Raw genomic sequence first — 22476 nt, 5'->3', positions numbered from 1 at the left:
AGAACCATGTCAGAATGGGAAGGGGGTGTGGGTTTCAGATTACCAACGGAGTGAGTGGTGGGATGGCAGGCAGAGGAATGACTGGTACTGGGGGAAATGGAGCCCGACTTTGAAGAGCTGGACACAGACTCATGAAGGATTGGGTGGGATTTAGTTTTGGACAAGAGGGTAGGGTTTCACATAGACTCATCACTGGGGGAGGGTGGTTTGATGAAACGGGGAAGGAAAGTGGCAATCACTCATGTTTCTGTGTCTCTTCAGACCACATTGTCAGAGTGGGAAATCAAAGCCAGTCCTGGGGCTCTGCGGGCCAGGCTACAAGTCTATGCATGGCATGCAAGTCATGGTCACAGTCACAGGAGAGGGAAGGCCTGTACACACTGCAGGGTTGCATACGGAATGGAGTACACAGAATGGAGTGCTGGGGCCTGGTCAGTGCCTCATACATGGCAGTCCTCAGGGTGCATGGCTCAGTACTGGGCTGCAAATGGTATTGTCATTGTCAGGGGAGGCATCTGCAGCCTGTAGATGGGGAACATGTCATACGGCAGGGGTGGGGGCTAATTGAAACTCTGCTGGGGGCAATCTCTGTATGTGATGGTACAGATGGCCTCAGGATAGGGAGAGGTGAGGTTCACATGTGGCATATGCATATCTACAGTGAAAAGTTCAAGGCGGAGGACAAGAATGTCCAAAATGATTACAATGGGCTCCAGAGTTATCAGGGAAGGCTGGAGATTGACAGGAGGGTGGTCTACCTGCATATTGTGGGTTTCCAGGAGGATCAGAGGGGCTTCCACAGTGAAATAGGGAGGCCGGAAGCTGGGGTGGAATTTTCTGCTCCTGCTTGCAGTCGGACAAGAAATTCCCACCCAAAGTCTATGGACTTTTGGCTGGATTGGCCAATTTTCTGACCCACCCATGACAGCTCTCGTCCCGCATGGGACTGGAAAACCCCAGCCCTACCTAGTCTCAAAGTAAAAGTGCAGCATCACCATGTTGACCACATAATGGAACGATGCAATTAAAAAAGCTCCTGAGAAAATCGTCGCCAGGGGAGGGGTCATTGGCCATGTTGGGGGAATTGACAGCTGAGCTCATGGGCACCCTAATTTTTTGTACATGAGAACATTGAGATCCATGCTCAGCTGAAACTAATAATAACGATTTATTGAAAAGTTAATGAATCAGGGACCCTAAATCATGGTATGCTTTGACACTGTTACGATCCTTGACCAGACCATAGGACTTGTGGGGAGTTCTGGTTAGGGACCAGTATCATTTTGTTTAAAGTAGTTAAAGGTTGAGATTAAAGACATTTGCTTTTGGAATAAAGCCACAAGATTCCATAGGTTTTTAACAAGCAAAAAAACAAAGCTCACTAAACAAGTTTAGAAAGATAAAACAGTTTATAAGATCCAACAGAGGGCGGTAGTAAGAAGTGACTGAGAAGCATTCTGGGAGAAGTCAGCGCAGACACCACAACTCAGAAGGGGATCGAGGAGAAGGCCCCTTTACCTCAACAGGAGGAAGAGCATCCAACAGAGGGTGGTAGTGAGAAGCGACTGAGAAGCATTCTGGGAGAAGTCAGCGCAGTCACCGCAACTCAGAAGGGGATCGAGGAGAAGGACCCTTGAACATCAACAGGAGGAAGAGCATCCAACCGAGGGCGGTAGTGAGAAGTGACTGAGAAGCATTCTGGGACAAGTGAGCGTAGTCACCGCAACTCAAAAGGGAATCGAGGAGGACCCACTGTCAAAGAATGGAATAGCCCCAAAGATTACATTGCTGTAGTGCTCTATCCCTCCCTCCTCCTCAAACCAAAAAAAAGAGAGGGAGAGGCAGTACCTTCAGGAGTGCATCAGACCTGCAAGGGATACTCTTCTGAAAGTGGATTTTTTAAAAAGTAGCTAATTGGTGAGTAAATCCTGGTGATTTTTTTTTTCTCAATCTATTAAAGTAATTTATTGCTTAATACTGAGGTAGGAGCTAAAAAAAGCATAGAGTAGTATTGTACGAGTATAATTAGTCAGGAAACAAGATTCCTAGCTAACATAAGTAAGGATCCGAGCAGCATATTTTTTAAGGGAGTAAGTAGCTTAATCAAGAAGAATGACATGGCAGGAGAACTCAGACCCGTGATATGCTCCTCATGCAGAATGTGGGAAATGAAGCACAATTCCAGCGTCCCTGGTGACCATGTGTGTAGAAGGTGTGTCCAAATGCAACTTCTAGCTAACTAGGTTTCAGAGCTGGAGCTGCAGGTGGACTCATTATGCAGCATCCATGATGCTGAGCAAGTCGTGGATAGCACATTTAGCGAGGTAGTCACACTGCAGGTGAAGATTACACAGGCAGAAAGGGAATGGGTGACCATCAGGAACAGTAAAAGAGTCAGGAAGGTAGTGTAGGACTGCCTTGTGATTATCCCCCTCTCTAACAGATATACCACTTTGGATACTGTTTGGGGGATAGCATCTCAGCGGAAAGCAGCAACAGCCAAGTTCATGGCACCATGGGTGGGTCTGCTGCTCAGAGGGGTGGGAGGATAACAAGTGGCAGGGCTATAGTGATAGAGAATTCATTAGTTAGGGAAACAGCCAGATGCTTCTGTGGCTGACAACGTGAATCAAGGATGGTATGTTGCCTTCCTGGTGCCAGGGTCCAGGATGTCATGGAGCGGCTGCAGGACATTCTGGGGAGGGAAGGTAAACAGCCAGTGGTCATGGTACACATTGGTACCAATGACATAGGTAAACTAAGGGATGAGGACCTGCAAGCTCAGTACAGGAAGTTTGGAGACAAATTAAAATGCATGACCTCAAATGTAGTAATCTCAGGAATACTCCCAGTTCCATGTGCTAGCCTGAGCAGGGATAAGAGGATAGACCAAACGAACACGTGGCTGGAGAGATGCTGTAGCAGGGAGGGATTCAGATTCTTGAGGCACTGGGACCGGTTCTGGGGAAGATGGGACCTCTACAAACCGGACGGGTTGTACCCAGGCACAGCTGGGACCAGTGTCCTTGTGGGGACTTTTGCTAGTTCTCTTGGGGAGTATTTAAACTAGTGTGGCAGGGGGATGGGATCTCAGGAGTAGGATCAGATAGGTCAGATTCAGATCAGAAAAATGGAGGTAGAACATTAGATAGTGACACTGTGATACACATAGAGTTACAGGAGAAGCAAAGTTTAAAAAGTGTCCAGCAAGGGAAATTGACTGGGTTAAACTGTTTATACTTCAATGCAAGGAGTATTACAAACAAGGTAGATGAGTTAAGGGCACAGATAGACACATGGCCGCAGGATGTCATTGCTATAACAAAGACCTGGCTAAAGGAGGGACAAAACTGGCAGCTTAATATCCCTGGTTATAGAGTCTTCAGACACGATAGAGTAGGAGATAAAAAAGGAGGGTGGGTATTACAAATGGTTAAAGAATCAATTCCAGTTGTGAGAAGTGATGATATTCTAAATGGGTCAACAAACGAGGCTTTATGGATTGAGCTTAGAAATATAAAAGGGACAGTTACCCAACTGGGAGTATACTACAGACCCCCAAATAGTGAAAGGGAGATTGAAGAACAAATATGTAAGCAAATTTCTGCTTGTAAGAACAAGAGGGCAATAATAGTAGGAGACTTCAACTATCCTAATATCAACAGGGATTCAAACAATATAAGGGGCACTGAGGGAGAAAAATTCATGCAGTGTGTGCAGGAAAATTAATTCAACTAATTAGTGACAAACCTAATGTGAGGAGATGCAATTCTAGAGTCTTCAGGAATGAAGAAGGGCAAGTGGGTGAAGTGACAGTTGGCGACCATATCGGGGACAGTGATCACAATTCACTTAGATTTAGCATTACCATGGAAAAGGACAGAGATAAGGTAGGAGTAAATTCTTGAATTGGGGGAAGGCAAATTTTGCAGAAATAAGAAGGGACTTGGCTGAGGTGGACTGGACAGCACTGCTGGAGGATAAAACGGTGGAAAACCAGTGGGAAGCACTAAAAAGCGAAATCCTAATTGTACAAAGTAGACATGCCACTATAAAAATAAGAGCGGTACTGCCAAATCTAGACCCACCTTGTTGTCTAGAGCAATACATGAGAAGGTCAACCAGAAAAAGAAAGCGTACAATAGGCACAAAGAACTAAGCACTGCAGATAGCCTAGAAGGATATAGGAAGTGCAGGGACGAAGTAAAAAAGTGAATCAGGGATGGTCAGCATGGATTTGTTAAAGGAAGGTCTTGCCTCACAAATTTGATAGAATTCTTTGAGAAAGTGACAAGAAGGGTTGATGAAGGTAATGTGGTGGATGTTATCTACATGGATTTTAGCAAGGCATTTGACAAGGTCCCACATGGCAGATTGGTCAGGAAAGTAAAAGCACATGGGATTCAGGGTAATGTGGCAAACTGGATAAAAGGTTGGCTTTGTAACAGGAAACAAAGGGTAATGGTCGATGGATGCCCTTGCAAATGGAAAGTTGTCTCAAGTGGTGTTTCACAGGGCTCGGTGTTGGGACCTTGCTGTTTGTGTTATATATTAATGATCTGGACGTGAACGTGGGGGTGGGGCACAATTGGGAAATTTGCAGATGACACAAAGATTGGCCGAGTAGTGGATAGTGCAGAGGATAGCCATAATCTCCTAAACGATATGGATGTGTTGGTGGAGTGGGCAGTAAAGTGGCAGATGGATTTTGACATAGAGAAGTGTGAGGTTATACATATAAGGAGGTCAAACAGTTACAGGGATTACACAATGAATGGGAATATACTAAGAGGGGTTGATGAAGTGAGAGATCTTGGTGTACAAGTACACAGGTCCCTGAAGGCAGCAGTTCAAGTAGACAGGGTTTTAAGGAAGGCATATGGAATGTTCTCCTTTATTGGCAGAGGTATAGAATATATAAGATAATAAGATAATAATAAGATAATAATATGATAATAGAATAGTAAAGATATAATGTTGGAATTGTATAAAACACTAGTGAGGCCACAACTGGAGTATCGTGTGCAGTTCTGGTCACCACATTACAGGAAGGACGTAATAACTCTGGCGAGAATGCAGAGGAGGTTTACAAGGGTGTTGCCAGGGTTAGAAAAGAGTAGCTATGAGGAGAGATTGGATAGGTTGAGGTTGTTTTCCTTAGAATAAAGAAGGCATAGAGGTGACTTGATTGAGGTGTACAAAACTATGAGGGGAATCAATAGAGTGGACAGGATAAAATTGTTTCCCTTGGTGGAGAATTCCAGAACCAGGGTACATAGATTCAAGATAAGTGGTAGAAGGTGTAGGGGGGACATGAGGAAGAACTTTTTTATGCAAAGGGTAGTGGGTGTTTGGAATTCGCTGCCCAAGTTGGTGGGAGAGGCAGAAACTCTAAACTCTTTTAAAAAGTAACTGGATCTGTACCTTAAGTGCTGTAAGCTGCAGGGCTATGGGCCGGGAGCAGGAAGGTGGGATTAGAAAGGGCACCTGGGTGTCCTCGGGCTGGCATGAACAAGATGGGCCGAATGTCCTTCTTCTGTGCTGTAACTTTTCTATGGTCCTAAGATATATCTGATACTTTTAACATTCAGGTTAAATATGAGGTACATGTGAATTAACAGACAAAATGTGGTCAAATACACCATACTACAGAGTAAATGACAGACACAACCAAGACAGAGTCCACAGATTTTGCAAGAACCCATCCAGACATCAGCATTCACTGAGCATTATACAATCTCTTTAAAACTCTTGTCTTCTTCACAAGGGGTTCCAATTCTGTACTCTCAAAGATCTAGCCTCAGAATTCCCTCAAAACCATTCTAACTCAGATTCCGGTAATGACAGCTCTCTTCCAGAATTTGCTCTTCAGGACTTCTCCCGAGCTCTGACTGCCTAGAGACTGCTCACCACAACACCTTTACTGCCTGGAGACTCTTCTCCCTACTTCTGAACATACCGAGTTACATAGGATTTCTTGAGCCCCAACTCTTGGCTACACAGAGTTATCAATGGTTCCTAAGGCTTCTTCTAATCCCCAACTGCACAGAGTTACCAAATGATTCACAGGACTTCAGTGAGCCCCCAATCCAGCTCCTCCGAGATAACAGCAGCACCTTCTTTAACTGAACTGGGACTTCTGCCTGAGCCCCTCTTTGTGCAGGTTGGCTCCCTGAAGCTGACTGCCTCAAACTCATTTTCCGATTGACGAACAATGACTGACCCTTGAACTGCTCCTCACTGACCCTTGAACTGATCCAGGAAACCTATTAACACGCTCATAGTGGGTGCCACCCTTGTTATTAGGTAGGAATCACTCTAACAGCATTGGAACATCCTATCCCTTAAATGTTACAATCTTCATAGACTGCAAACCTACATGGCACTCAGACATAATGAATTGAATTCAGAACAACACCTTAACAACACTAGGGTGTGGGGTCCCATCTGAGTTGGTGTCATTGAACCTGTTTCAGTCAGAGAATATGAGAAGGGAAGAGGGATCACACCAGTAAGGGAGTGCGGTGGCAGGACATATGCCATATGTAAGATGCCCCATGTGATCCTGTATATAGCTTTGTGGAACAGACATGGTTTCCAGGGCACAAGGCTTCCAAAGATTCCAAAGTGCAAGGCAGGGGTGAATTCAAATCCAAATGCAGCAGCCTGACATTGCTTTGGATGAGTCTGAAATCACATGGCTGTGCTCAACACTCTCCAATCCTATTAGTGATTGTGCTGTCAAGTTGCTGGGGAGATTAATAGGCACCTATGATCCTTGGGTTAGTTCCTCAGGTGCAAGGTGTAATGAGCACAGACCAAGAGCTTCCGATTGGAATTCAGCCTTAGAGTGGCAGGTAACCCTTGCAGGCTAAACTGCATTCATGTGCTTGATCTATCTGTCCTTAGGAAGAAGGAGGAATGCAGAGTGGAGGCTGCAGACAACGCTGCCTTTTTGATGGCTGTGTTCTGCATAAGGAAAAGAAGGGCCTGTCGCCATTTCGCAGGGATTAATGAAGAGCGTCAGCCTGTGGTGCATAGTCCGGGGGGGCCCAGGAAGATCCAGAGGCTGAGGAGCTGAGGCTCATTCCATGGAGGTGACTGGTGAGACCCAGGGTGTACTGAAGAAGACACTCATACTTGGAGATGACCGAGACAGAGCACCACAGTTACCAAGGTGGCTTCCATCTGCCACATTCTTAGGGAGGATCTGATGCCACATGAACTGGGAGGCCATCCCTTGCCAGTGGCTGTAAAAGTGACCGCTACACTTAATTTTTTTGCAAGTGGCTCATTCCAGGGATCTGGCGAACCTATGCAGCATCTCTCAGTCCTCCGCACATAAATGTATAAGAGAAGTTATGGGTGCCCTTTACGTTAAGGCACATCATTTCATCCAGTTCACGTTGAAGCCAGGCCACAAGATTTCTGGGATTTGCAGGAATTTCTGGATTCTCACAAGTACAGGTTGCTATAGTTTGCACACATGTCACTTTCAGAGCTACATGGTAGCAGCCAGTGATCTTCACCAACAGAAAAAGGTTCCACTCCCTCAACGTACAGTTGGTATGCGATCATTAGAAGAAGATCATGCATGTTTGTGCCAAGTTCCCTGGGAGTTCTCATGAAGCCTACATCCTGAATCGCTCCCAGGTGTCACAGATCTTCAAGGCCATGCGGTGCTTACAGGGTTGGCTGCTGGGAGATAAGGGGTAATAAAGGCAAAATACTGCGGATGCTGGAAATCTGAAATGAAAACAAAAAATGCTGGAAAAACTCAGCAGGTCTGACAACATCTGTGGAGAGAGAGACCGAAATAAGGTTTCAATTCCATATGACTATTCTTCAAATCTAAAGGGAGATAGAGATGTGGTGAAATATACACTGATTAAGAGGGATGGAACCAGTGAAGCTGGATAGAAGGCCAGAGATAGGTGGGGGCAAAGGAGAGATGGCAAAAGATATTATAAACAAAATGTCAATGAGTTGTTAATAGTGGTGGTACTGGCTAAATGAGGTGCTAATGGTGACATTAAGAAAGCAAAATGTGATAATGGCCGGACCAGGGTAAACACTCTGGAAAGTGACAGATGGCCCTAGTGGGGTTGGGGTGGGGGGAGGAGACGGTGGTGGGAACAAAGATCAACAATAGGCTAAAAGCTGCAGATAAAGCAATGAATGAAAATGGAAATAATTTAAAAAATAATAATAATGAAAATAGGTGAATTTTTTTAAAATAAAAATTTTTTAAAATAAAAGTAAATATGGATAAAAAGGGGGTGGGGATGGAGGAGAGAGTACATGGTCTGAAGTTGTTGAATTCAACGTTAAGTCCAGAAGGCTGTAAAGTGCCTAGTCGGAAGATGAAGTGCTGTTCCTCCAGTTTGTGTTGAGCTTCACTGGAACATTGCAGCAGGCCAAGGACGATCATGTGGGCATGAGAGCAAGATGGTGTGTTGAAATGGCAAGCAACAGGAAGGTCTGGGTCATGCTTGCGGACAGACTGAATGTGTTCTGCAAAGCGGTCACCCAGTCTGCGTTTGGTCTCTCCAATGTAGAGGAGACCGCATTGGGAGCAGTAAATGCAGTATTCTAAATTGAGGGAAGTGCAAGTGAAGCGCTGCTTCACTTGAAAGGACTGTTTGGGCCCTTGAACGGTGAGGAGGGGGGAAGTAAAGGGGCAGATGTTGCACCTTCTGCAATTGCATGGGAATGTGCTGTGAGAGAGCATTGAGGTGTTGGGGGTGATGGAGGAGTGGTGCAGGTGTGTCCCGGAGGGAACGGTCCCGACGGGGAGGATGAAGGGAAGATGTATTTGATGGTGGCATCATGCTGGAGTTGGCAGAAATGGCAGAGGCTGGTGGGGTGATAAGTGAGGACAAGAGGGACCCTATCATGGTTCTGGGAGGGAGAAGAAAGTGTGAGGGAGATGGATTGGGCACAGTTGAGGGGCCTGTCAACCACCGTGGGTGGGAAACCTTGGTTAAGGAAGGAAGACGTGTCAGAGGAACTGTTTTGGAAAGTGGCATCATCAGGATAGATGCCACGGAGGTGAAAGAACTGAGAGAATGGGATGGAGTCCTTACAGGAAGCAGGGTGTAAGGAGCTGTAGCCGAGGTAGCTGTAGGAGTCGGTGGACTTGTAATTAATATTGGTGGACAATCTATCACCAGAAATTGAGACAGAGAGGTCAAGGAATGGAAGGGGAGTGTTGGAGATGGACCATTTGAAAGTGATGGAGGGGTAGAAATTTGAAGCAAAATTGATCAATTTTTCCAGGCCCAGGCAAGAGAATGAAGTGGCACCGAAACAGTCATCAATGTAACGGAGAGATCCTGGGAGGGGTCCTGATTAGGACTGGAACAAGGAAGGTTCCACATACCCCATAAAGAGACAGGCATAACTGGGGCCCATGTGGCTACCCATAGCCACACCTTTTATTTAGAGGAAGTGAGACAAGTTTAAAGAGAAATTGTTCAGTGAGAGAACAAGTACAGCCGGACAGAGGAGAGTGGTGGTGGATGGGGATTGTGCGGGCCGCTGTTCAAGGAAGAATCGGAGAGCCCTCAGACCATCCTGGTGGGGGATGGAGGTGTAGAGGGGTTGGATGTCCATGGTGAAGAGGAGGCGGTTGGGGCCAGGGAACTGGAAATTGTTGATATGATGTAGGGCATCAGAGGAATCATGGATGTGGGTGGAAAGAACCTGGACAAGGGGAGAGAGAACAGAATCAAGTTAAGAAGAAATGAGTTCTGTGGGGCAGGAACAGGCTGACATGATCGGTCTACCGGGACAGTCCTGTTTGTAGATTTTGAGGAGGAGGTAGAAGTAGGCTGTCCAAGGTTAGGAGACAATGAGGTTAGAAGCTGTGGAGGGAAAGACACCAGAGGAGATGAGGTCAGTGACAGTCCTGGAAACGATGGTTTGATGTTCAGTGGTGGGGCTATGGTCCAGTGGGAGGTAGGAGGAAGTGTCTGAGAGTTGGCATTCAGTCCCTGCGAGGTAGAGGTCAGTACACCAGACAACAACAGCACCACCCTTGTCGGCTGGTTTGATAACGAAGTCTGGGTTGAACCTGAGAGAATGGAGTGCGGCAAGTTCAGTAGGAGACAGGTTAGAGTGGGTGAAAGGAGCAGAGAATTTGAGGCAGCCGATGTCATGCCGACAGTTCTCCGTGAAAAGATCAAGGGCGGATAAGAGGCCAGAGAGAAGGGTCCAGGTGGATAGAGAGTACTGGAGGCGGGTGAAAGGATCTGTTGAATGAGGGGAAGAAGTGAGCATGGAAATGAAGGCAGTGGAAGAAGAGTTCTGCATCAGGCCGAGCCCAGAATTCATTGAGGTGAGGGTGTAAGGGTATAAAACTGAGTCCTTTGCTGAGTACTGAACGTTCAGCATCAGAGAGGGGGAAGGTCAGGGGAATACACAGCAAGGGCTGGAATTAGAAGACAGGTTGGGTCAGAGGGACGGGAAGGGGTGGGGGGTCCTGGATGGGCATTAAGATAAGGGGTACCTGCAGAAGACTTGGCTTATGACACCTGTGCGTTATCCTCAAAGTGCCTCTGAGCAGAGGTACAATGCAACGCTTTCCATGACAAGGTTTATCATAGAGCAAATCATTGACATCCTGAAGATGTGCTTCCAATGTTTGGACCACTCAGGTGATGCTCTACAGTACTCCACAGATGCTGTCCCACATCACTGTGGTCTGCTGTGCACTGCACAACCTGGTGCTTCAAAGAGAAGATCACTTGCCAGAGGAAGATATGGAGGAGACAGGAGTTTCCTCAGATGAGGAGGACTTGGAAGGGCCGTAACCTGAAGAGGGTGGGAATGGGGACTTCCCATGTGAGGTTGCCATCGCAGTGGCAATATGTTGAAGATGTACTTGTAACACGCGGATTGCCATTTGGTTCCAGGAGGAGTAAGATCCACGCAAGGTGACAAGTGCGCATTTTGCTTGTCCCCAGGAGGCATGGAAGTGATTAGGAAGTCCTTTCCATACATGCACATCTCAAGCAAGCTCATCTTTCAGCCTGGGACCAGTAACCCCCAGGGATCATGAAGGTATCAGTATTGGAAAGGTCTGCATCCAATGCTGCATGTGTTTCCTGTGCAATGTGGAAGACAGCACACCAGTGCACACATTGTGCAGACTTTGCCACCAGCATATGACACTTTCAGAAGCCATTTACATTTTGCCTTGGTTGCAGCAAACATAATGCATCCAGAAATTGTGCTTTCACACTCATAAGGGACACAGCACAAAATTAAATGTCACCCTCTAAGATGCGGGAGCACACATTATTCAATCGTGTGCTGCAGCACTTAAAAGAGCATTTCTGTATCTACATGCACTTTCAGGCTCTGGGTTGACACATCTTCTCTAGATGACACAAGAGGCAAGTGACTAACATGACTAGGCTAAATATAGCATGAATTGCAGGGACACAAAGGCAGACCATTTAGGAGTGGAGATTAGGTCACCCTTGAACTGAGATGGCACATAGTAACAGACTATTTTTTATTCATTCATGGGATGTGGGCATGGCTGGCTAGGCCAGCATGTATTGTCCATAACTTATTGCCCTTGAGAAGGTGGTGGTGAGCTACCTTCTAGAACTGCTGCAGTCCATGTGGTGTAGGTACATCCATAGTGCTGTTAGGGAGGTTGTTCCAGGAGTTTGATTATGATTATGTTCCAGAACTTTGACCCAGCAACAGTGAAGGAACGGCAATGTATTTCCAAGTCAAGATCATGAGTGGCTTGGAGGGCAACTTCCAGGTGGTGGTGTTCATGTTTCTGCTGCCCTTATCCTTCTAGATGGCAGCAGTCTCAGGTTTGTAAGGTGCTGTCTAAGGAGCCTTGGTCAGTTTCTGCAGTGCACCTTGTAGATGGTACACATTGCTGCCACTGCATCAGTGGGGGAGGGAGTGAATGTTTGTGGATGGGGTGCCAATCAAGCGGGCTGCTTTGTCCTGGATGGTGTCGAGCTTCTTGAATGTTGTTGGAGTTGCACTCATCCAGACAAGTGGAGAGTATTCCATCACACTCCTGACTTGTGCCTTGTAGACGGTGGACAGACTTTGGGGAGCCAGGAGGTGAGTTAGTCACCGCAGGATTATGAACCTCTGACCTGCTCTTGTAGCCACAGTAATTATATGGCTAGTCCAGTTCAATTTCTGGTCAAGGTCACCCCTAAAATGTTGATTATGGGGGTTGCAGCAATGGTAATGCCATTAAATGCCATGAGGCGATGGTCAGATTCTCTTTTGTTGGAAATGGTCATTGCCCAGTACTTGTGTGGCACAGATTTTACTTGCCCTTTGTCACCCCAAGCCTGGATATCGTCCAGGTCTTGCTGCATTTGGACATGAACTGCTTCGGTATGTGTGGAGTCGTGAAAAGTGCTGAACATTGTTCAATAATCATTGACATCCCCACTTAAATACTTATGATAGAAGGAAGGTCCATGATGAAGCAGCTAAAAATTGTTGAGCCTAGGGCACTACCATGAGGAATTCCTGCAGTGATATCCTTGAACTGAGACAATTGCCTTTGAAAAATCACAACCAATTTCCTTTGTGCTGGGTATAACTCCAACCAGCAGAGAGTTTTCTCCCTGATTCCCATCAACTCCAGTTTTGATAGGGCTCCTTGATGCCACAATCAGTCAAATGCTGCCTTGATATCAAGGGCAGTCATTCTCACCTCACCCTGGGAGTTCAGCTCTTTTGTTTATGTTTGAACAAAGGTTGTAATGAGGTCAGGAGCTGAGTGGCCCTGGCGGAACCCAAACTGGGCATCAGTGAGCAGGTTATTGCTAAGCAAGTGCCGCTGGATAGCACTGTTGATGACTCCTTCCATCACTTTACTGATGATTGAGTGTAGACCTATCGGGTGGTACTTAGATTTGTTGGGTTTGTCCTGCTTTTGCGAACAGGATGTTCCTAGGCAATTTTCCGCATTGCCAGGTAAATGCCAGTGTTGTAACTGTACTGGAACAGCTTGGCTAGGGGCGTGTCAAGCTCTGGAGCATAGGTCTTCAGTACTATTGCCAGAATATTGTCAGGGCCCAAAGCCTTTGCGATATCCAGTGCCTTCAGCCATTCCTCGATAGCACATGGAGTGAATCAAATTGGCTGAAGACTGGCATCTGTGATGCTGGGGACCTCCATAGGAGGCAGAGATGAATCATCCACTCGGCACTTCTGGTGGAAGATTGTTGTAAGTGCTTCAGCCTTTTCTTTTGCAAAAGACATTCATAAACCTGAGATGGTAGGTCATAAAACGATGTGGTATTTACAAAGGTGCATTATATATGCAGTGAATGAGCATACGTGCCATCAGTGTCCAATTATAATTTCTTAACTTTACGTACTGTACCACAATGCCTGGGTGCAGCCCTGACATCTGCAGCAGTGGTGGAGGAAGCTTGCTGACTGTTATACCCTGTTGCCTGAGATGACATCGGCAGGCTACACAAATGTCAATTGTGGAGAGGACGTAAGGAGGCTACGAAGTGACAAATTTTTTAAGAGGGTAGACAAAGATCTGGTAAATGGAGTATAATGTGGGCAAATGTGAAATCCTTCATTTTGGCAGGAAAAATAAAAAGGAATTTTATTATCTAAATGGTGAGAGATTGTAGAGCTCTGAGATTCAGAGGGATCTAGGTGTCCTAGTGTAATTCCCAGGAAACACAATGTTTCGATGGCACCTGGGCTCGCATTCACCCGCAATGCCATCACCTTCATCACACTGAGCGCCATAGTGCAGCACACACCTCTCAGTACTTCTAGCCCAGGGCTGCTGCACGGAAAACATGGCCCCGTGAGGCAAAAGAACTGCAGTCCCCAGGTTCAATGATGTGCCCCTTAATTGCCTTTTGGATGCAGTGGAGACCCACCATGATGTCCTCTACCCTCGCTCTGGCCACAGGATGGGCAGTAACATCACCAATCTGCTTGGGTGGCAGTGGCAGGGGTGGTCAATGCCAATGCCCTGCAAAAGAGGACAGCCACCCAGTGCTGCAAAGAGAATGAATGATCTCCTTTGTTCAGCCAGGCAAAGTCAGTATTCTCATCACTCACAACTCAGACACTCACAAACCCATCACACATCCACAGCCCCTTCATTCACTGCCAGTTCAAGGGACATCACCACTTGCTCTCTCACAAACACCTCCATTGTCCTCATCCAGTCCATGGGACCTCTCACCACTCACACAGGTCAGGTATACTTATCATCTGGCATTGCAGGTATCCTGCTTCCACTCTCTCCATCTGTATTCATGCAGGACAAGCTAGCACACAACAAGAGACATCGCAGACTCATGGAGGAATGCCTGAAATCAAGGTTCTCATGGATTTTGAAAACAGAGCCATCCAGCTGGCCAGTGATGATCCAAACCATTCCTGGGCTGACGGTGAGGTTGGGTGTGCTCTACCCAGTGAGGATCCAGCAGTGCAACATCCATCAGACAACCATGCTGTGGGTGGTGTGTCCTGTTTCACAGGCCACTGCCATACACTAATATTCTCTCCTTGCTTTCACAAGTACATCTGGGAAACAGCGGACGAAGTCCACGAGCCAGGGCCTCCAATCAAGCCCCGAAGAAACCTATGAAAAGGAATCCGAAGGCACCCTCCTTGAAGTCCTGTCACAGCGCTCACCCACACTCTCTACCAGTGCAAGTGTATCTGTGGGATCTAGCTTTAGAGTAGCCTCGGAATCATACCTGGTGAGCATATCGCATTTTCTGATCCACAGCAGGCAGCGACAGAGGCTTCCCAGGTGTCCGGTGTTCAGAGGACAGCTGGAGGCCAGAAATTTGCTGAATCCAAGCGAGATGACACGCCTCTGGACTTGGTCATGTCATAGTTCCTGGAGCTGCAAAGGCAAGCTCAGGAACATCAGAAAGGGATTCTCGCAGCACTCCTCAGAATGCAAGACATCATGGAGGAGTCCATCCACCTTCAGGCTGAGGTGATAGCACCTGCATGCCAACACACCAAGGTCAGCATTGGTAGGATGGCAGCCTCCATGGAGACCTTGGTCCAGGACATCGCGCCTGCACCGCTACATGGGCTGATCTCCATTGCTGATGCCATAGTTGGCCTCCAACAATGCATTCGCGAGAGGGGCGTGAGGCAGCTCGATCTCACTCCAGCTTCCCCTTCTCGACAAGGAGTCAGCCAGGGGGCCTTGGGCACCCATAGATAAGAGGATCAGCAGGTACGCTGATCTGGCACCATCCACCCAGGTGACTGCAGGAGCGTCCGGCCCATCTGAATCCCCTCTTCGTGTGACCCCAGCAGCTCCAGCCCCACAGGTTTGGAAGGTGCCACTGCCACACAGCAGGATCCTGAAAGCAGGCCCGGGCCCACAAGATCATCACAGACAGGGAGTAGCAATTAGGAGGCTGCCTCCACCTCCGCTGTGGATGTCTGGGGAGCATCAAGATACAGCAGCAGGGTGAGGAAGGTTAAGAAGATGTAACTCTTTCGAGTTAAAACAATTAAACTAAATTAACAAAATTGGGATAAATCAGGCACAGCCCCTAATTCAGGTCAGCTGTAAAACCAAGAACAAAGTTTAAAGGAAACTTACAAACTTTAAATTAAAATGTGATTAAAGGGGTCAACAAAACACCCCAGTCCCCGCGGTGCCCACCGAGCACGGAAGGCCTCGAGAGTGCCGGCAGACACCACGTGCTCCCTATCCAAGCACACCTGGCTGCGAACGTAGCCACGGAAGAGGGACTCCCCGTCGATCGCCCGCTGCCTGGACCTGTTAATGGCTAACTTGGCCAGGCCCAGGAGCAGGTTCACGAGGAGGTCCTCCTTCTTCCCAACCCCCTTCCGCACCGGGTGTTGAGGATGTAACTCTTTCGAGCACAAACACGTTTCCATCTGTTCCTATTCAGATGAAGTTACATGGTTTCATAGTTTGCCATTGTGAGATTTGAACTCTTGATAATCTTTTAAATGAAAACCAAATCAACAAAATTGGGATAAATCAGGCACAGCCCCTAATTCAGGTCAGCTGTAAAACCAAGAACAAAGTTTAAAGGAAACTTACAAACTTTAAATCAAAATGTGATTAAAGGGGTCAACAAAACACCCCAGTCCCCGCGGTGCCCATCGAGCATGGAAGGCCTCGAGAGTGCCAGCAGACACCGCGTGCTCCCTCTCCAGGGACATCCGGCAGCGAACGTAGCCGTGGAAGAGGGACAAACAATCGGGCGGGACTCCCCCGTCGATCGCCCGCTGCCTGGACCTGTTAATGGTCAACTTGGCCAGGCCCAGGAGCAGGTTCACGAGGAGGTCCTCCTCCTTCCCGACCCCCTTCCGCACCGGGTGCCCATAGATCAGGAGCGTGGGGCTGAAGTGCAAACAAAACATCAATAAAAGGTTTTTCAAATAACTAAAAAGGGAGTGCAGCCTACAACACCCTATTTATACATAGTCCATGGACTCCACAAGACCGCAAAAATGGCACGTGTCCTGAGAGTCCGTGAACTTATGTATCCTCTTATTATAGGGGACTGCTGCATGCAACACCCAACCCAGGTCCCCGATAGAAAGGGGGAGGACACCTCCGTAGAGGGCCTCCCATTGGGGGCCTCCGCCGCCGGACGGCAACAAGGCACGCCAGGGCGTGTCCGGTCGACGGACAAGGGCGAGAAAATGGAAGGTGTGCAGCAGCAGTCCGTACAAAAAGCCCCTCTTTGCCGTGCCAAAAGGCACGGAGGGCATGTCCCCGAGGCTCATATTTGCGGGGCACCAGCACCCGAGGGAGGGTTCGGGGCTTGGGGCCAATGTGGAATTCTGTCCGAACAGGGGAAAGTTCAGACGGAAGACCACCGCGCACCTGGGCCACCTCAAGACCCAAAATAACGTCGGGTCCGAGCACGACCGTTCTCAGGTCTTGGATGGCATCGGCTGCGACCTGGACACTCACAGACGCGCGTCGCGCCAACTCCTGCGGGAGCATCCAGCCCAGTCCTCCGCCACCCAGCACGTTCCCGATTCTGGTCACCCCTGCGGCCACAGCCCTCTCCACCAACCACTGAAAAGGACGGAGGGGCGGATTCCTGAGCAGCGGCTCTCTGACGATAGCCGCTACTCCTGACGGGGGAGAGCTGCGTCGCGAGGTGACCACTTTCCAGACTTTGATCAGGTCCTGGTAAAAGACGGGCAACGCCTGCAAGGAGCCACCGAGGCCCAGCTGTTCTATAAACAGGAGCTGCACGTCATAATTCAGGCCGTGCACCTGATGGAAGAAATACGTCGTCAGGGCACACTATCTAGGAGGAGGCTCGACGTAGAGGTATCGCTGCAGGGTCTGAAGGCGGAAAGTCGCCACCTGTGTGCATAGGCACACTAGCGCCTGATCACCCTCCCTAATCGGGAGACTCAGAACCTCGGCAGCGACCCAGTGCAATCTTTTGTCCCAGAAGAAGTCGACTAACAATCTCTGGATTCTTGTGACAAAGTCCGGGGGAGGGGTCAAAGTGACCAGCCGATACCACAACATGGCGGCGATCAGCTGGTTTATGACAAGAACTCGACCTCGGTAAGATAGCACTCGGAGCAGTCCTGTCCAGCGCCGCAGGCGAGCGGTGACTTTCGTCTCCAGTTCCTGCCAGTTTGCTGGCCAGGATTCCTCAGCGGGGCAGAGATGGACCCCCAGGTAGAGGAGGCTGATCCTGCTCCAGGTGAAAGGCATGAGCTCCTCGGGTAGGGGATCCATCTGCCACTGACCGACTAGGAGTCCAGAACATTTACCCCAGCTGATCCTGGCAGAAGAAGCGGCAGAGTAGACCTCCTGGCACTCGCGCATCCTCCGCAGGTCAGCCGGGTCACTAAACATAAGGAGCACATCATCGGTGTAAGCCGAAAGGACCACCCCGATGCCCGGCCCGCGCAGAACCAATCCCGACAACCGCCTCCGCAAGAGGTGCAGGAAAGGCTCCACGTAAATAGAATACAACTGGCCAGACAGGGGGCAGCCCTGACGTACCCCTCTCCCAAAGCGAAGGGGCGTCGTCAGGGACCCATTGACCTTCACTAGACACTCCGCGGCGGTGTACAGAAGTCGGATCCGGGCGACAAAATGCGTCCCGAACCCGAAAGCTCGCAGAGTTTCGAGTAAGTATCCGTGATCCACCCTGTCGAACGCCTTCTCCTGATCGAGAGACAGGAAGGCGCTCGACAGACCAGCCCTCTGGGAATGGTGGATGATGTCCCGGACCAGATGGATGTTATCATAAATGGTTCGGTCCGGGACGGTGTAGGACTGGTCAGGGTGGATCATGTGGTCCAGCACGGTGCCGAGCCGAGAAGACATGGCTCGGGCGAAGATTTTGTAGTCCGTGCTGAGGAGGGAGACCGGGCGCCAGTTTTTAAGAAGGCGGAGATCCCCCTTCTTTGGCAGCAGGGCAATCACGGCCCTGCACCACGAAAGGGGCATCTTCCCGGTAGCAATGCTCTCCCCCAGGACCCCCGCGAAGTCGCTCCCCAAGACGTCCCAGAACACCCTGAAGAACTCCACGGTCAGCCCGTCTAGTCCCGGGGTTTTGCCCCTAGAAAGACCGTCGAGCACGCCGGTCAGCTCCCCCAGACTTATAGGGGAGTCGAGCTTTCCGGCGCACTCCGGGCCAACCTGCGGCAGGTCCTCCCACAAAACTCTGCAAGCTTCCTCACTGGACGGATCCGGAGAAAACAGGGCAGTGTAGTAATCTCGGGCGATGGCCCTGATGCCCTCCGGATCCAAGACAAGGGATCCGTCGTCAGCCAGCAGCATAAGGAGCTGCTTACAGACCCCGTGCCGTTTTTTCAGCGAGTAGAAGAAGGGGGAGCCACGGTCCATCTCCTTAAGGAAACAGATCCGCGACCTCACGAACGCGCCCCGAGACCCGACCAGTTGCAGGTCCCGCAGCGCGCCCTTCCTCTCATCGTACACCGACCGCAGGGCCGGGTCCGCGTCGGGCTGACGGAGACGTGCCTTCAGGTCGAGCACCTCCTTCTCCAACTCCTCGACCCTGGATTTGCGTCTCTTTGTCGACCCCTTCGCGTACTCTTGACAGAAAACTCGGACGTGAGTCTTGCCCACGTCCCACCATAGCCTCAAGGAGGGGAAGCCTCCCCGCTTCCTTCTCCAGCCGGCCCAGAAACGACGGAACGAGTCCAGGAACCGCTGGTCTTCCAACAGGTTATTAAAATGCCAGTACGCGGACTCCGTCCGAGCGCAGAACGAAGTGAGATCCGCCCACACCAGACGGTGGTCCGTGCACGGAACCTGCTGTACAGAAGCAGCCGGAACGCAGGACACATACGCCTTCGAAACGTAAAGGCGGTCGAGTCTGGACGCTCCGACTCCAGGTGACACAAAGGTGAACACGCTGGAGTCAGGATGGAGATTTCGCCAGACGTCCACTAAGTCGAAGGACCTGACCAGGTCCCGCAACTTACTCACACCTCGCGTGCAGTGCGGGGTACCGTGACGGTCCCGGACCCCGAGGGTGCAATTGAAATCCCCCCCGAGGACGATGCACTCGCCAGCGTCGATGGAGCCGAGATGAATGGACACTTCTTCAAAGAAGCTCGCTTGCTGCTGCGTGCCCAGGGGAGCGTACACATTCACAAAGTGAAGCACCGCCCCCCCCCCAGACGCACAGTCAGGTGCAGCAACCAGCCTGGCACCGGCTCCTTGACCCCCAAGATCTCCGGCTGAAAATGCGGGGCCAACAAGATAGCCACCCTGCCAGAATTGGAGGCTAGGTGACTCATGTTGACCCCCCCCTCGCCACTCCAGGAGCCACGTGGCTTCGTCTCCCGGAACGGTATGGGTTTCTTGCAGGAAGCACAACGCATACTTCCCGTCCCTGAGGACCGAGAAGTTCTGGAACCTACACTGTGCGCCCCTGCTGCCGCGGATGTTGAGGCTGGCTATAGTCGTCTTCATTGTCAAAGGTACATCAAACCTTCACCTTAAGTCATTAAAAAGAAGAGGACTTTTTAGTCCTTCCTCTCCTTCAGGAGCCCAGCGAGAAACGTTTGGACCCTCCACCGCACGTTCCTATCCAACTCAGGAGACTTGAGAGCCTCGCGAGTGGACAAGAACACCAGCGGAAATGAATGCCACCGGTCCAAGGCCAACTGAACCCTGTCTCGGCGACCGCGGTGCCCCGACAAAAAGTCCCGGAGTTCCCTTGGGGGGATGAGGGGGGAGTCAGTGGAGGGCACCAGGGGATCCACCGCCTCGCTTGAGAGCGACTCCACATAATCCCCAAAGCTCACCACCGACACCCCGTCCTCCTCCGGGTCGTCGCCTCCAGCATCCGACCCCTCCCCCGCATTGAGTACGGGGGCTGATTAGGAGCTGCCAGCTGGCTCTATCTGTGCCTCGATCCCACCCCCAGGATCAAGGCCAGAGGAGTCCTCTCTGGTCTCCTCTAAACTTTTTGGGCCAGAGGGCAGCGGCAGTTCTGATGCCCGCTCTCCTCCCGGCACCGGGTCGTCCGAGGAGCTCAGGACAAGCTCTTGACCTAAACATAGGACGCCCGGTGTCAAGGTTTGGGAGGAAGCGGGAAGGCCCCCCTTTTCGCCGCCACCCAATGACCCATTAACATCTTTAAAAATTTCAAATGTGCAGTCCCCCAACGAGCCAGAAGGTACCTCGGGGGTATTAAGTGCCCTGGAGTCGGACACCACCTCAAGGGAGGTGCCCTCAGTGACCCCCGAGGGGCCCTGTTCAGGGGACTGCAGCAGGTTGATGGGGGGAACAGCGGTGGGAGTAGGTGCAGGGGTTTTGGGTTCCCCCAGAGGACAGGGCGTGGTTTTACTTGGTGGAGACGCCACCATCTCTTCATCGGGGGAAGGGACACGCCCAAGTTCTTCAGTTTGGGCGTCGCCCACTTCCTCCTCCGAAGCGTGACGTCTCTTCCGGGTCAGGCTGGGGGCTAGGGAGACCTCCATTTCCGAGGACCCCTCCTCCTTGTCCAGCCCTCCCGGACACTCCACCCTCTGGGTTTTTGATGTTTGTTTCTCCGGCTCGGGGTCCCGCTTCTTTTCCCCGCCGGCCCCGGGAGCACGCGCAGGGACGACGCTGGGCCCAGCCCTTGGCGCCTTAGCACCCATGGACCCGGGAGCACACGCGGACACGACGCCGGGGCCGGATGATGTTTTTTCCCCCGAGCCAGTTTTTCCATGTGTTTGGGGGGTTTGGGGCGTTTCACGGGCCGCCTCCAAATTTCGGGTCTTCCTCCGCGCCTTCTTACGGCGCGGGGGCTCTCCCCCCGCCTCACAGGGAGCCGAGATGGCAGCTGCTGCCGGGGTCGCTTCCCCTTGCGGGGAGGAAGATGGAGTGGTGGCGGGGGGAGGAGGGGCGGTGCCAGCCGCGGCCGCTTGTGTGGGGCTCGTGGCCTTGGAGGCGGGGCAGTTCTTTCTTACGTGCCCCACCTCCTTACAGGCATGGCACCGCACGCCCTCCGCGGTCCAGAAGACCCGATAGGCGGTCCCCTCAAAATTAACTGAGAAGGCCCCCTCCAGGCACTCCTCCCGGGCCAAACGGATGAAAACTTGGCACCGGAAGGAGTACACGTGGCGGAGGGCCGAGTCTCTGAGGCCGAGCGGGACTGGCGCAACCCCTGACCTGACCTCCCCCAGCTTATTAAGGTGGAGTAGGAGGAGCCCACATGGTATAAAGGGCGGGACATTTGAAATAACAATCTTCTGGGCGGTGGCCTCAAGGGGATCCACCGCCAGAAAAGTCCCGCCCACAGTGAGCCCCTTCTTCAGGGCGAGTTGCACTGCCCGCTCGGACCTCAAGAAAAAGATGGCCCTCCCATACATCTTTGAGGCCACGACAATGGCTGAGGGGCCGACGACCCCAGCCATAGCCTTTACGCAGGCCTCAATAGTCATCTCAGGGTGAGCGTAGCATTTTACCCCGAGGGCCCTGGTGAGGAGACAGAATGGCGACAGGGCAGCGGGAGCAGCAGGAGCTGCAGAAGCAACCACCCCCGCATAGGTCTTTTTTGTAGGCCCTGCCACCGGTGACAAAGCCGCCTCCACATTAGCCCTCGAGGGCCCAGCCACAGGAGATGTTGAACTGGCCTTAGGGCCAGAGCCACGCCCACCCTGGGAAGGATTGGCCATTTTATTTTTTAAATATACAATGTTCCTCCCTAGGGAGAGAGGTAGTAATAAGCTCCCCCTTTTGTACAGGAGAGGAGAGGAGGGAGAGGAGTGAAGGACAGGGAGGCACAGTAGGGAAAAGGGAAGAATCCAGGTGGGTGTCTCCAGTGAAAGGTGGACGTTGGGTGGGGGCCTGATGATCTTCTTGCAGGGGGAGGCGATGTCTTCACCAGCCACCGCTGGCCTTACTGGGAAAGGGCTGGGTGGGGCGGGGGGGGGTAGCAGAAAGGTGGTTTTAACCACACACCCCCCTCTCTTCCTTCCCCAAACCTT

The sequence above is a fragment of the Carcharodon carcharias genome, chromosome 4 (assembly GCF_017639515.1).
Source record: "Carcharodon carcharias isolate sCarCar2 chromosome 4, sCarCar2.pri, whole genome shotgun sequence".
NCBI lineage: Eukaryota > Metazoa > Chordata > Chondrichthyes > Lamniformes > Lamnidae > Carcharodon > Carcharodon carcharias.
Note: the sequence above shows the minus strand (reverse complement) of the source record.